Here is a 16,875-nt window from a genome sequence, read left to right on the forward strand (position 1 = left end):
TTAAGTTGCTGATCTCTTAAATTCAAATGCATTTGACAAACCTGCATTTTCACTCCCCCCAACACACTAACTGTTCTTGATGTCATATTTTACATCATTTTATTTAGTGTATCCCTTAATTACTTATTGCAGATATACACGATTTTATTACCTTTGTCTTTTGCCCTCCCTCCTAACTTTATACATGGCTGATTTACTGTATATTTGCCTTTACTAACGAGATTTTTCCTTTCATAATTTTCGTGTTTCTAGTTGCGGCCTTTCTTTTTCACTTAGAGAAGTCCCTTTAACATTTCTTGTAAAGCTGGTGTGGTGTGAACTCTTTTAGCTTTTGCTTGTCTGTAACACTTTTGATTTCTCCATCAAATCTGATTGAAAGCCTTGCTGGGTAGAGTGTTCTTGGTTGTGGTTTTTCCCTTTCATCACTTTAAATATATCGGCCCACTCCATTTTGGCCTACAGAGTTTCTGCTGAAAAGTCAGCTGATAGCCTTATGGGAGATCCCTTGTATGAAACTTGTTCTCTGCCCCTTGCTCTCTCACTTCTCCTTCTGAGACCCCTATAATGTGAATGTTAGTATGCTTGACGTTGTCCCAGAGGTCTCTTAAACTGCCTTCATTTCTTTTTGTTCTTTTTTTCTGTTCCTTTACACTGATTTCCCTTACTCTGTCTTCCAGTTTGATCCATTCCTCTGATCTTCCAGTTGATCCATTCCTCTGAATCATCTAATCTACTGTTGACTACTTCTAGTGTATTTTTCATTTCAATGATTATATTCTTCATCTCTGGTCTTCTTCATATTTTCTAACTGTTAAAAACTTCTAACTTCTCATTCTGTTTATCCAGTCTTCTTCTGAGTTCTTTGAACATCTTTATGATCATTAACTTGAACTGTCTATAGGGTAGATTGCCTATCTCCACTTCACTTAGTTCTTCTTCTGGGGTTTTATCTTATTCCTTCATTTGGAAGATATTCCTCTGTTACATCATTTTGCTTAATTTGCTGTTTTTATTTCTATCTATCTGTAGGTTGGTTATGTTTCCTGTGCTTGGAGAAGTGACCTTTTGGGGGAGACCTCCTATGCCTCACAGTAGCGTATTCCCCTCTGGTCACCAGAGCTCTATGCTCTAGAGTTGCCCCCTATTTGGGCTGTGTGGGTCCTTCTGTTGTGGCAGGCTGACTACTGTGGGCAATCTGGTAGATGTGGCTGGCCCCCAGTCCAGTTGGTTGCCATGTCCTGTCTTGTGTGGAAGCTGCTGGCCACTGGTTGTCAGGGCTGAGTCATGAGGCTGATAGCTGCAGGACCTCAGGTGGTTTTGGATCTAGTGCTGGGCCACTGGTAGGCAGAGCCAGGTCAGGCATGGGTGGTTGTGAGACCAGGAGTTCCATATCTATTGTCAGTCTACTGGTGAGCAGAGCCAGCTCCTGACACAACTGGCTGTGGGATCTAAGTTGTCCCAAGACTAGTGTTGGCCTATGATGAGTGGAGATGATCCTAGGGCAGCTGAGTGAGGGGTCCAAGGTGTCTTGAAGCTGGGGTTGACCTGCTAGGGCCAAGGCCAGCAGGTCGTGGTGTTGGTGCCTACCCACTGGTGGAGAGGATGGTCCTGGGGCTAGTACCAGTTCATTGGTGGGCACAGCCAGGTCCCAGGGCCTCTGACTGCAGGGTCCTGGTGTTCCCAGGGCTAGTGTTGGTGCACTGGTGTATGAGTTGTGGTCCTGGGCCCTCTGATGGGCAGGGTATGGTCCTGGGATGGCTGTGGGCTCAGGAGGCCTTAAGGCAGAAGCCCTGCTAGTGGCTGGGACTGTGTTCTCGACCAGCTTGCTGCTTGGCTTGAGGCATCCCAGTACTGGTGCTGAAAGGCTGGTGGGTGGGGCCAGGTCCCTGCACTAATAAGCTAGAGGGAGGATTCCAAAATGGTGCTTGCCAGCACCAGTTCCCACGTGGTAGAACAAGTTCCTCAAAATGGCTGCCTCCAGTGTCTATGTCCCCAAGGTGAGCTGCAGTTTCCTCCAGCTTCTCCATGAGGCTCCCCAATATCAGCAGGTGGGTCTGATCCAGGCTCCTTTCAAATTACTGCCTCTTCCCTGGGTCCCTGAGTAAAGGGAATTTTGTGTTACCTTTTAAGACTGGAATGTCTACTTCCCACAACCCTCTCACACCCCTGAAAGTAAGCCCCATTGGCTTTCAAAGTCAAACATTCTGGGGGTTCATATTTCTGGTGCAGGACCCCAGGGAAGGGGAGCCTAATGTGGGGCTCAAACCCCTTGTTCCTTGGGAAGAAACTCTACAATTATAATAGTCCTCCCTTTTGTGGGTCACCCACCTTGGGTTATGGGTTCTTGACTATACTGTGTCTTCACTCTTCTATCTGTCTCATTGTGGCTCCTTCTTTATATCTCTAGTTGTAGGAGATCTTTTCTTCTAGTCTCCCAGTTTTTCTCATCAATAGTTGCTCTGTAAATAGTTATAATTTTGTTATGCCCATGAGCTCAGGGTCTTCCAACTCCACTCTCTTGGCCCTGCCCTAGATTAATACTTTTAAAAAAGAGACGTCAGAGAGCTCTCTCCTCTTTTCTACCATGTAAGAACACAGTGTGAAGATGCCCGTCTATGAACCAGTAAGTGGACTCTAACTAGACACTGAGTCCGTTGGTTCCCTCATCTTGGATTTCCCAGCCTCCTGAACTGTGAGAAAAAAAATGTGTGTTGTTTAAGCCATATAGATAATGGTATTTTTGACATAGTGGTTGGCATGGACTAAGCCACAGGGGATGCTCCTCCTCAGCCCCCTTTTCACTTCACATTTTCTTTCCAAGAAAGATCCTTCTAGCACATGGTATGACTTCAACCACAATTTGTGTGCTGCTTATACATGTATCTGGTATGTAGCTCAGGTGACTCTTTTTAGTCCCACATCCATATATTCAACTCTGTCATAAACATCTTAATCTTAACGTGTCCCAAACTGAACTTATCATCTCTCATGTCCCAACTTGTCCCTTCTCTTATCTTGGGTTTGATCACCCAAGTCAGCAACCAGACTCTTCCTTTTCCCTCTCCTTCAACTAGCATATAAAACCAGGTATCAAGTTTTGCTGAATCTGATTTCTTCCATTTATCCACCCCCCTCCCCGCCCCACTTCAACTAAGGCCTTCATTATTGCTTAGCTGGATTCTTCCAATAGCCTTGGAATATCTCCTTGTTTCTAGTCTCATTCTCCTCTTCATCAGTTTTGTTTCTAACCTGTGAATTGAAGTATAACACTCCCCTGCCCCAAATCCTTTCTTTACATCTCCTTGAAAGGCTTCAGGATAAAATCCAAACTCCTAATCTTGGACACTAAAACCTTAGCACTATGGACCTGGTTTTCTTTCCTTTTCTTTCAACCACATTAAAATATCCTCAGTTTCTTGAACTAGCTAAGTTCTCTGGCTTCTCAGATATTACCCTTGTTCATCCTCATTATGTAACATACTTCCCCCATTCTTCAAAGGAACCACACCTATTAACTTCTCTCCCAGCAGCCTCCTCTGATAACACAGAGTTATATTATGCAGTCATTCTAAGTGACCCCATAGTTTCAGAACTACATGTTAATGCTTTGCCTCTCTAGCTGGTTCCTCCATGAGACTGCGAGCTGCTTAAGAGCAGACAAGAGTGTAGCTTTTATTTCTACATCCTCAGATATAGCTCAAGAAATATCCAATAGATAGAAGGAAGAAGAAGAGCAAAGGAGAATCTGGCATTTACCTCCACTAAAAAGTGCTCACCAAGATCAACGTTACCAGTGACCACACAATTACTAAATGCATTGGACATAATTTTTGCTAATCTGGATACAGTTTTGAAAATCTTTTCCTTGTTTCTTTGTATTGTTTTTTTGAGACATTGCTTTCTCTTAGACTCCTGTCTATCAGATAGATCTTTCTCATTTTCCTCTTCGGGATCCTTTTCTTCTGCTTGCTTCTTAAATGTTAAGCTTACCTCCTACCTCAGGATAGTGTCCTGGGTCTCCAGATCTTTTAGTTTCACTGGAGACCGAGGTCCAAGCTGGAGCTTACTCAGACACCTGCAGTGTTGTACTGCCACCTACTGGAACCAGCAAGAGGCCAGCCAGCAAAAGTAGAGCCCCTCATCCTAGGGTGTTGCAAATAGGTTTTGCTATTCTCTGCTGGCTAAGACATCAAATGCTTCAGCAAAACACTGGGCAACAGGGAGATTGGTTCAAGATGGTGGAGTAGAAGGATGTGCTCTCACTCCCTCTTGCAAGAGGACAAGAATCACAACTAACTGCTGAACAATCATCAACAGGAAAACATTGAAACTCACCAAAAAAATACCCCACATCCAAAGACAAAGGAGAAGTCACAATGAGATGGTAGGAGGGGCGTAATCACAATAAAATCAAATTCCCTAACTGCTGGGTGGGTGACTCACAAACTGGAGAACACTTATACCACAGAAGTCCACCCACTGTAGTGAACGTTCTGAGCCCCACATCAGGCTTCCTAACCTGGGGGTCCAGCAATGAGAGGAGGAATTCCTAGAGAATCAGACTTTAAAGGCTAGTTGGATTTGATTGCAGGACTTTGACAGGACTGGGGGAAACAAAGACTCCAAGTTTGAAGGGCACACACAAAGTAGTGTGTGCATTGGACCCAGGGGAAGGAACAGTGACCCCATAGGAGACTGAACCAGACCTACCTGTTAGTGTTGGAGGGTCTCCTGCAGAGGCGGGGGATGGCTGTGTCTCACCATAAGGCCAAGGACACTGGCAGCAGGAGTTCTGGGAAGTACTCCTTGGAGTGAGACCTCCCAGAGTCCACCATTAGCCACACCAGAGAGCCTGGGTAGGTTCCAGTGTTGGGTCCCCTTACGCCAAATGACCAACAGGGAGGGAACCCAGACCCACCCATCAGCAGACAAGCAGATTAAAGTTTTACTGAGCTCTGCCCACCAGAGGAACAGTCAGCTCTATCTACCACCAGTCTCTCCCATCAGAAAACTTGCTCAACCCTTTTAGATAGCTTCATCCACCAGAGGACAGACAGAAGAAGCAAGAAAAAGTACAATCCTGCAGCCTGTGGAATAAAAACCACGTTCACAGAAAGATAGACAAGATGAAAAGGCAGAGGACTATGTACCAGATGAAGGAACAAGATAAACCCCCAGAAAAATAACTAAATGAGGTGCAGATAGGCAACCTTCCAGAAAAAGAATTCAGAATAATGATAGTGAAGATGATCCAGGACCTTGGGAAAAAAATGGAGGCAAAGATCAAGAAGATGAAAGAAATGCTTAACAAAGATCTAGAAGAATTAAAGAACAAACAAACAGAGATGAACAATACAATAACTGAAATGAAAATTACACTAGAAGAAATCAGTAGCAGAATAACTGAGGCAGAAGAACGGATAACTGACCTGGAAGACAGAATGGTGGAATTCAGTGCTGCAGAACATAATAAAGAAAAAAGAATGGAAAGAAATGAAGACAGCCTAAGAGACCTCTGGGACAACATTAAATGCACCAACATTCAAATTATAGGGGTCCCAGAAGGAGAAGAGAGAGAAAGGACCAGAGAAAATATTTGAAGAGATTATAGTCAAAAACTTCCATAACATGGGAAAGGAAATGGCCACACAAATCCAGAAAGTGCAGAGAGTCCCATATAGGATAAACCCAAGGTGAAACATGCCATGACACATCGTAATCAAATTGGAAAAAATAAAGACAAAGAAAAATTATATTGAAAGGAGCAGGGGAAAAACGACAAATAACACACAAGGGAACTCCCATAAGGTTAACAGATGATTTCTCAGCAGAAACTCTACAAGGCAGAAGAGAGTGGCATGACATATTTAAAGTGATGAAAGGGAAGAACCTACAACCAAGATTACTCTACCGGCAAGGATCCCACTCAGATTTGATGGAGAAATCAAAAGCTTTACAGACAAGCAAAAGCTAAGAGAATTCAGTATCACCAAACCAGCTCTACAACAAATGCTAAAGGAACTTCTCTAAGTGGGAAACACAGGAGAAAAGGACCTACAACAAACCCATAACAATTAAGAAAATGGTAATAGGAACATACATATCAATAATTACCCTAAACGTGAGTGGATTAGATGTTCCGACCAAAAGACACAGGCTCGCTAAATGGACACAAAAACAAGACCTATATATATGCTGTCTACAAGAGACCCACTTCAGACCTAGGGACACATACAGACTGAAAGTGAGGGGATGGAAAAAAGATATTCCATGCAAATGGAAATCAAAAGAAAGCTGGAGTATCAATACTCATAGCAGATAAAATAAGTTTTAAAATAAAGAATGTTACAAGAGACAAGGAAAGACACTACATAATGATCAAGGGATCAATCCAAGAAGAAGGTATAACAATTATAAATATATATGCACCCAACATAGGAGCACCTCAATACATAAGGCAACTGCTAACAGCTATAAAAGAGGAAATTGACAGTAACACAATAATAGTGGGGGACTTTAACACCTCACTTGCACCAATGGACAGATCATCCAAAATGAAAATAAATAAGGAAACAGAAGCTTTAAATGACACAATAGACCAGATATATTTAATTGATATTTATAGGACATTCCATTCAAAACCAGCAGATTATACTTTCTTCTCAAGTGCTCACGGAACATTCTCCAGGATAGATCACATCTTGGGTGACAAATCAAGCCTCAGTAAATTTAAGAAAATTGAAATCATATCAGCATCTTTTCTGACCTCAACGCTATGAGAATAGAAGTGGATTACAGGGAAAAAAACGTAAAAAACACAAACACATGGAGGCTAAACAATACGTTACTAAATAACCAAGAGATGACTGAAGAAATCAAAGAGGAAATAAAAAAATACCTAGAGACAAATGACAATGAAAACACGACAATCCAAAACCTATGGGATGCAGCAAAAACAGTTCTAAGAGGGAAGTTTATAGCTATAAAAGCCTACCTCAAGAAACAAGAAACACCTCAAATAAACAATCGAACCTTACACCTAAAGGAACTAGAGAAAGAACAAACAAAACCCAAAGTTAGCAAAAGGAAAGAAATCATAAAGATCAGAGCAGAAATAAATGAAATAGAAACAAAGGAAACAATAGTAAAGATCAATAAAATAAAAGCTGATTCTTTGAGAAGATAAACAAAATTGATAAACCATTAGCCAGACTCAACAAGAAAAAGAGAGAGAGGACTCAAATCAATAAAATTAGAAATGAAAAAGAAGACGTTATAACAGACACGGCAGAAATACAAAACATCCTATGAGACTACTACAAACAACTCTATGTCAATAAAATGGACAAACTGGAAGAAATGGACAAATTCTTAGAAAGGTATAGCTTTCCAAGAGTGAATCAGGAAGAAGCAGAAAATATGAACAGACCAATCACAAGTAATGAAATTGAAACTGTGATTTAAAATCTTCCAACAAACAAAAGTCCAGGACCAGATGGCTTCAGAGGTGAATTCTACCAAACATTTAGAGAAGAGCTAACACCAACCCTTCTCAAACTCTTCCAAAAAATTGCAGAGGAAGGAACACTCCTAAACTCATTCTATGAGGCCACAATCACCCTGATACCAAAAGCAGAGAAAGATACTACAAAAAAAGAAAATTATAGGTCAATATCACTCATGAATAAAGATGCAAAAATCCTCAACAAAATACTAGCAAACAGAATCCAGCAACACATTAAAAGGATCATACACCAGGATCAAGTGGGATTTATCCCTGGGATGCAAGGATTCTTCAATATACGCAAATCAATCAGCGTGATACACCATATTAACAAACTGAAGAATAAAAACCATATGATCGGGAGAGAGGGGGAAGATGGCGGAAGAGTAAGATGCGGAGATCACCTTCCTCCCCACACATATATCAGAAATACATCTACATGTGGAACAGCTCCTACAGAACACCTACTGAATGCTGGCAGAAGACCTCAGACCCCCCAAAAGGCAAGAAACTCCTCACATACTTGGGTAGGGCAAAAGAAAAAAGAAAAAACAGAGACAAAATAATAGGGACGGGACCTGCACCAGTGGGAGCGAGCTGTGAAGGAGGAAAGGTTTCCACACACTAGGAAGCCCCTTCACTGGTGGAGACATGGATGGCGGAGGGGGGAACCTTTGGGGCCATGGAGGAGAGCACAGCCACAGGGGTGCGGAGGGCAAAGCGGAGAGATTCCTGCATAGAGGATTGATGCCGACCAACACTCACCAGCCCAAGAGGCTTGTCTGCTCACCCGCCGGGGTGGCGGGGGCTGGGAGCTGAGGCTCTGGCTTCTGTCGGATCACAGGGAGAGGACTGGCGGCGTGAACACAGCCGGAAGGGGTTAGCGCACCACTGCTAGCCAGGAGGGAGTCCGGGGAAAAGTCTAGACCTGCCGAAGAGGCAAGAGACCTTTTCTTCCCTCTTTGGTTCCTGGTGCGTGAGGAGAGGGGATTAAGAGCTCTGCTTAAAGGAGCTCCAGAGACGGGCGTGAGCCGCGGCTATCAGCGTGGACCACAGAGACGGGCATGAGATGCTAAGGCTGCTGCTGCCGCTACCAAGAAGCCTGTGTGCGAGCACAGGTCACTATCCACACCTCCCCTTCCAGGGAGCCTGTGCAGTCTGCCACTGCCAGGGTCCCGGGAGCCAGGGACAACTTCTCCAGGAGAATGCATGGGGCGCCTCCGGCTGTTGCAATGTCCCACTGGCCTCCGCCGCCGCAGGCTCAACCTGCATCCGTACCCCTCCCTCCCCGCGGCCTGACTGAACCAGAGCCCCTGAATCAGCGGCTCCTTTAACCCCGTCCTCTCTGAGCGAAGAACAGACGCCCTCAGGCGACCTACACACAGAGGCGGGGCCAAATACAAAGCTGAGCCCCGGGAGCTGTGCGAACAAAGAAGAGAAAGGGAAATGTCTCCCAGCAGCCTCAGGAGCAGCGGATTAAATCTCCACAATCAACTTGATGTACCCTGCATCGGTGGAATACATGAATAGACAACGAATCATCCCAAATTGAGGAGGAGGACTTTGAGAGCAAGATTTATTATTTTTTCCCCTTTTCCTCTTTCTGTGAGTGTGTATGTGTATGCTTCTGAGTGAGATTTTGTCTGTACAGCTTTGCTTTCACCGTTTGTCCTAGGGTTCTGTCCATTCATTTTTTGTTTGCTTTTTTTGTTTTCTTTTACTTAAAATTTTCTTTTTCTTAATAATTATTTTCTATTTTAATAACTGTATTTTATTTTATCTTACTTTATTTTATCCTCTTTCTTCCTTCCTTCCTTCCTTCCTTCCTTCCTTTCTTTCTTTCTTTCTTTCTTTCTTTCTTTCTTTCTTTCTTTCTTTCTATCTTTCTTTCTACTTTTTCTCCCTTTTATTCTGAGCCATGAAAGGCTCTTGGTGCTGCAGCCAGGAGTCAGTGCTGTGCCTCTGAGGTGGGAGAGGCAACTTCAGGACACTGGTCCACAAGAGACCTCCCAGCTCCACGTAATATCAAACGGTGAAAAGAGATCTCCATCTCAACACCAACATGCAGATTCACTCAATGACCAGCAAGCTACAGTGCTGGACACCTATGCCAAACAACTAGCAAGAGAGGAACACAACCCCACCTTTAGTAGAGTAGCTGCTTAAAATCAAAATAAGTCCACAGACACCCCAAAACACACCACCAGACATGGACTTGCCCACCAGAAAGACAAGATCCAGCCTCATCCACCAGAACACAGGCACTAGTCCCCTCCACCAGGAAACCTACACAACCCACTGAACCAAATTTTGCCTCTGAGGACAGACACCAAAAACAACGGGAACTACGAACCTGCAGCCTGTGAAAAGGAGACCCCAAACACAGTAAGATAAGCAAAATGAGAAGACAGAAAAACACACAGCAGATGAAGGAGCAAGATAAAAACCCACCAGACCTAACACATGAAGAGGAAATACGCAGTCTACCTGAAAAAGAATTCAGAATAATGATAGTAAAGATGATCCAAAATCTTGGAAATAGAATAGAGAAAATCCAAGAAACATTTAACAAGGACCTAGAAGAACTAAAGATGAAACAAGCAATGATGAACAACACAATAAATGAAATTAAAAACACTCTAGAAGGGATCAACAGCAGAATAACTGAGGCAGAAGAATGGATAAGTGACCTGGAAGATAAAATAGTGGAAACAACTACTGCAGAGCAGAATAAAGAAAGAAGAATGAAAAGAACTGAGGACAGTCTCAGAGACCTCTGGGACAACATTAAATGCACCAACATTCGAATTATAGGGGTTCCAGAAGAAGAAGAGAAAAATAAAGGGAGTGAGAAAATACTTGAAGAGATTATAGTTGAAAACTTCCCTAATATGGGAAAGGAAATAGTTCATCAAGTTCAGAAAGCACAGAGAGTCCCATACAGGATAAATCCAAGGAGAAACACGCCAAGACACATATTAATCAAACTATCAAAAATTAAATACAAAGAAAACATATTAAAAGCAGCAAGGGAAAAACAACAAATAACACACAAGGGAATCCCCATAAGGTTAACAGCTGATCTTTCAGCAGAAACTCTGCAAGCCAGAAGGAACTGGCAGGACATATTTAAAGTGATGAAGGAGAAAAACCTACAACCAAGATTACTCTACCCAGCAAGGATCTCATTCAGATTTGATGGAGAACTTAAAACCTTTACAGACAAGCAAAAGCTGAGAGAGTTCAGCATCACCAAACCAGCTTTACAACAAATGCTAAAGGAACTTCTCTAGGCAAGAAACACAAGAGAAGGAAAAGACATACAATAACAAACCCAAAACAATTAAGAAAATGGGAATAGGAACATACATATCGATAATTACCTTAAATGTAAATGGATTAAATGCTCCCACCAAAAGACACAGACTGGCTGAATGGATACAAAAACAAGACCCATATGTATTCTGTCTACAAGAGACCCACTTCAGACCTAGGGACACATACAGACTGAAAGTGAGGGGATTGAAAAAGATATTCCATGCAAATGGAAACCAAAAGAAAGCTGGAGTAGCAATTCTCATATCAGACAAAATAGACTTTCAAATAAAGACTATTAGAAGAGACAAAGAAGGACACTACATAATGATCAAGGGATCGATCCAAGAAGAAGATATAACAATTGTAAATATTTATGCACCCAACATAGGAGCACCTCAATACATAAGGCAAATACTAACAGCCATAAAAGGGGAAATCAACAGTAACACATTCATAGTAGGGGACTTTAACACCCCACTTTCACCAAAGGACAGAGCATCCAAAATGAAAATAAATAAGGAAACAGAAGCTATAAATGATACATTAAACAAGATAGTCTTAATTGATATTTATAGAACAGTCCATCCAAAAACAACAGAATACACATTTTTCTCAAGTGCTCATGGAACATTCTCCAGGATAGATCATATCTTGGGTCACAAAACAAGCCTTGGTAAATTGAGGAAAATTGAAATTGTATCAAGCATCTTTTCCGACCACAACACTATGAGACTAGATATCAATTACAGGAAAAGATCTGTAAAATATACAAACACATGGAGGCTAAACAATACACTACTTAATAATGAAGTGATCACTGAAGAAATCAAAGAGGAAATCAAAAAATACCTAGAAACAAATGACAATGGAGACATGACGACCCAAAACCTATGGGATGCAGAAAAAGCAGTTCTAACAAGGAATTTTATAGCAGTACAATCCTACCTTAAGAAACAGGAAACATCTCGAATAAACAACTTAAACTTGCACTTAAATCAATTAGAGAAAGAAGAACAAAATAACCCCAAAGTTAGCAGAAGGAAAGAAATCATAAAGATCTGATCAGAAATAAATGAAAAAGAAATGAAGGAAATGATAGCAAAGATCAATAAAACTAAAAGCTGGTACTTTGAGAAGATAAACAAAATTCATAAACCAATAGTCAGACTCATTAAGAAAAGAAGGGAAATGACTGAAATCAATAGAACTAGAAATGAAAAAGGAGAAGTAACAACTGACACTGCAGAAATACAGAAGATCATGAGATATTACTACAAGCAACTCTATGCCAATGAAATGGACAACCTGGAAGAAAAGGACAAATTCTTAGAAATGCACAACTTGCCAAGAGTGAATCAGGAATAAATAGAAAATATGAACAGACCAATCACAAGCACTGAAATTGAAACTGTGATTAAATATCTTCCACAGGGGCTTCCCTGGTGGCGCAGTGGTTGAGAGTCCGCCTGCCGATGCAGGGGACACGGGTTCGTGCCATGGTCCAGGAGGATCCCACATGCCGTGGAGCGGCTGGGCCCGTGAGCCATGGCCGTTGAGCCTGCACGTCCAGAGCCTGTGCTCCGCAACGGGAGAGGCCACAAGAGTGAGAGGTCCACGTTAAAAAAAAAAAAAAAAAGAAAGAAAAAATCTTCCAACAAACAAAAGCCCAGGACCAGATGGCTTCACAGGCTAATTCTATCAAACATTTAGAGAAGAGCTAACACCTATCCTTCTCAAACTCTTCCAAAATATAGAAGTGGGAGGAACACTCCCAAACTCATTCTACGAGGCCACCATCACTGTGATACCAAAACCAGACAAGTATGTCACAAAGAAAGAAAACTACAGGCTAATATCACTGATGAGCATAGATGCAAAAATTCTCAACAAAATACTAGCAAACAGAATCCAACAGCACGTTAAAAGGATCATACAACATGATCAAGTGGGATTTATTCCAGGAATGCAAGGATTCTTCAATATGCGCAAATCAATCAATGTGCTACACCATATTAATAAATTGAAGGAGAAAAACCATATGGTCATCTCAATAGATGCAGAAAAAGCTTTTGACAAAATTCAACACCCATTTATGATAAAAACCCTCCAGAAAGTAGGCATAGAGGGAAATTTCCTCAACATAATAAAGGCCATATATGACAAACCCACAGCCAACATCGTCCTCAATGGTGGAAAACTGAAACCATTTCCACTAAGATCAGGAACAAGACAAGGTTGTCCACTCTCACCACTCTTATCCAACATAGTTTTGGAAGTTTTAGCCACAGCAATCAGAGAAGAAAAGGAAATAAAAGGAATTCAAATCGGAAAAGAAGTAAAGCTGTCACTGTTTGCAGATGACATGATACTATACATAGAGAATCCTAAAGATGCTACCAGAAAACTACAAGAGCTATTCAATGAATTTGGTAAAGTAGCAGGAAACAAAACTAATGCACAGAAATCTCTGGCATTCCTATACACTAATGATGAAAAATCTGAAAGTGATATCAAGAAAACACTCCCATTTACCATTGCAACAAACGGAATAAAATATCTAGGAATAAACCTACCTAAGGAAATAAAAGACCTGTATGCAGAAAATTATAAGACACTGATGAAAGAAGTTAAAGATGATACCAATAGATGGAGAGATATACCATGTTCTTGGATTGGAAGAATCAACATTGTGAAAATGACTCTACTACCCAAAGCAATCTACAGATTTAATGCAATCCCTATCAAACTATTACTGGCATTTTTCACAGAAATAGAACAAAAAATTTCACAATTTGCATGGAAACACAAAAGACCCTGAATAGCTAAAGCAATATTGAAAACGCAAAATGGAGCTGGAGGAATCAGACTCCCTGACTTCAGACTATTCTACAAAGCTACAGTAATCAAGACAGTATGGTACTGGCACAAAAAGAGAAATATAGATCAATGGAACAGGATAGAAAGCCCAGAGATAAACCCATACACACACACAAGAAAACAAACAACCCAATCCAAAAATGGGCAGAAGACCTAAATAGACATTTCTCCAAAGAAGATATACAGACTGCCAACAAACACATGAAGGAATGCTCAACATCATTAATCATTAGAGAAATGCAAATCAGAACTACAGTGAGATATCATCTCACACCAGTCAGAATGGCCATATCATCAAAAACTCTAGAAACAATAAATGCTGGAAAGGGTGTGGAGAAAAGGGAACACTCTTGCACTGCTCTTGGGAATGTGAGTTGGTATAGCCACTATGGAGAACAGTATGGATGTTTCTTAAAAAAGTACACATAGAACTACCATCTGACCCAGCAATCCCACTACTGGGCATATACCCTGAGAAAACCATAATTCAAAAATAGTCATGTACCAAAAATGTTCATTGCAGCACTTTTTACAATAGCCAGGAGATGGAAACAACCTAAGTGTCCATCATCGGATGAATAGATAAAGAAGATTTGGCACTTATATACAATGGAATATTACTCAGCCATAAAAAGAAATGAAAGTGAGCTATTTGTAATAGGTGGATGGACCTAGAGTCTGTCATACAGAGTGAAGTAAGTCAGAAAGTGAAAGACAAATACTGTATGCTAACACATATATACGGAATTTAAGGGAAAAAATGTCATGAAGGACCTAGGGATAAGACGGGAATAAAGACACAGACCTGCTAGAGAATGGACTTGAGGATATGGGGAGGGGGAAGGGTAAGCTGTGACAAAGTGAGAGAGTGGCATGGATAAATATACACTACCAAACGTAAAATAGATAGCTAGTGGGAAGCAGCCGCATAACACAGGGAGATCACCTAGAGGGGTGGGATAGTGAAGGTGGGAGGGAAGGAGACACAAGAGGGAAGAGATATGGGAACATATGTATATGTATAACTGATTCACTTTGTTATAAAACAGAAACTAACACACCATTGTAAAGCAATTATACTTCAATAAAGATGTAAAAAAAAACCCCACAAAACCATATGATCATCTCAATAGATGCAGAAAAAGCTTTTGACAAAATTTAACACTGATTTATGATAAAATCTCTAGAAGGTGGGCATAGAGGGAACCTACCTCAACATAATAAAGGGCATATATGACAAACCCACAGCAAACCTCATTCTCAATGGTGAAAAACTGGAAGTGTTTCCTCTAAGATCAGGAACAGGACAAGGGTGTCCACTCTCACCCCTGTTATTCAACATAGTTTTGGAAGCCTTAACCATGGCAATCAGAGATGAAAAAGAAATAAAAGGAATACAAATTGGAAAAGAAGAAATAAAACTGTCACTCTTTGCGGATGACATGATACTATACATAGAGAATCCTAAAGATGCCACCAGAAAATTACTAGAGATAATCAATGAATTTGGTAAATTAGCAGGATACAAAATTAATGCACAGAAATCTCTTGCATTCCTCTACACTAACAATGAAAGATCAGAAAGAGAAATTAAGGAAACACTCCCATTTACCATTGCAACAAAAAGAATAAAATATCTAGGAATAAACCTACTTAAGGAGACAAAAGACCTGTATGCAGAAAAGTATAAGACAGTGATGAAAGAAATTAAAAATCATACCAACAGATGGAGAAATATACCATGTTCTTGGATTGGAAGAATCAATATTGTGAAAATAACTCTACTACCCAAAGCAATCTGCAGATTCACTGCAATCCCTATCAAATTATTGATGGTAGTTTTTATGGAACTAGAACAAAAAATCTTAAAATTTGTATGGAGACACAAAAGACCCCGAATAGCCAAAACAGTCTCGAGGGAAAAAAAAGGAGCTGGAGGAATCAGACTTCCTGACTTCAGACTATATTACAAAGGTACAGTAGTCAAGACAATATGGTAGTGGCACAAAAAGAGAAATGTAGATCAATGGAACAGGATAGAAAGCCCAGAGATGAACCCATGTACCTATGTCAAGTAATCTATGACAAAGGAGCCAAGGATATTTAATGGAGAAAATATAGTCTCTTCAATAAGTGGTGTTGGGAAAACTGGACAGCTACATGTAAAAGAATGAAATTAGAACACTCCCTAACACCATACACAAAGATAAACTCAAAATGGATTAAAGACCTAAATGTAAGGCCAGACACTATCAAAATCTTAGGGGAAAACATAGACAGAACACTCTATGACATACATCACAGCAAGATCCTTTTTGACACACCTGCTAGAGAAATGGAAATAAAAACAAAAATAAACAAATGAGATGTAATGAAACTTCAAAGCTTTTGCACAACAAAGGAAACCATAAACAAGATGAAAAGACAATCCTGAGAATGATAGAAAACATTTGCAAATGAAGTAACTGACAAAGGATTATTCTCCCAAATATATAAACAGCTCATGCAGCTCAATATTAAAAAACCAAAAAACCCAATCCAAAAATGGGCAGAAGACATAAGTAGACAGTTCTCCAAAGGAGACATACAGATGGCCAAGAAGCACATGAAAAGCTGCTCAACATCACTAATTATTAGAGAAATGCAAATCAAAAGTATAATGAGGTACAACCTCACACCATTTAGAATGGGCATCATCAGAAAATCTACAAACTAAAAATACTGGAGAGGGTGTAGAGAAAAGTGAGCCCTCTTGCACTGTTGGTGGGAATGTAAATTGATACAGCCACTAGGGAGAACAGTATGGAAGTTCCTTAAAAAACTAAAAATAGAATTACCATATGACCCAGCAATCCCAGTACTGGGCATGTACCCAGAAAAAACCATAATTCAGAAAGACACAAGCACCCCTATGTTCATAGCAGCACTATTTACAATAGCCAGGTCATGGAAGCAACCTAAATGCGCATTGACAGATGAATGGATAAGGAAGATATGGTACATATATACAATGGAATATTACTCAGCCATAAAAAGGAACAAAATTCAGTTATTTGTAGAGACGTGGCTAGATCTAGAGACTGTCATACAGAGTGAAGTAAGTCAGAAAGAGAAAAACAAATATTGTATATTAGCACACATATGTGGAACTTACAAAAATGGTACAGATGAAATGG

Source organism: Delphinapterus leucas, chromosome 1 (genome assembly GCF_059928025.1).
Source record: "Delphinapterus leucas isolate spDelLeu-1000000601 "Yukka" chromosome 1, BTC_Dleu_Yukka2, whole genome shotgun sequence".
NCBI lineage: Eukaryota > Metazoa > Chordata > Mammalia > Artiodactyla > Monodontidae > Delphinapterus > Delphinapterus leucas.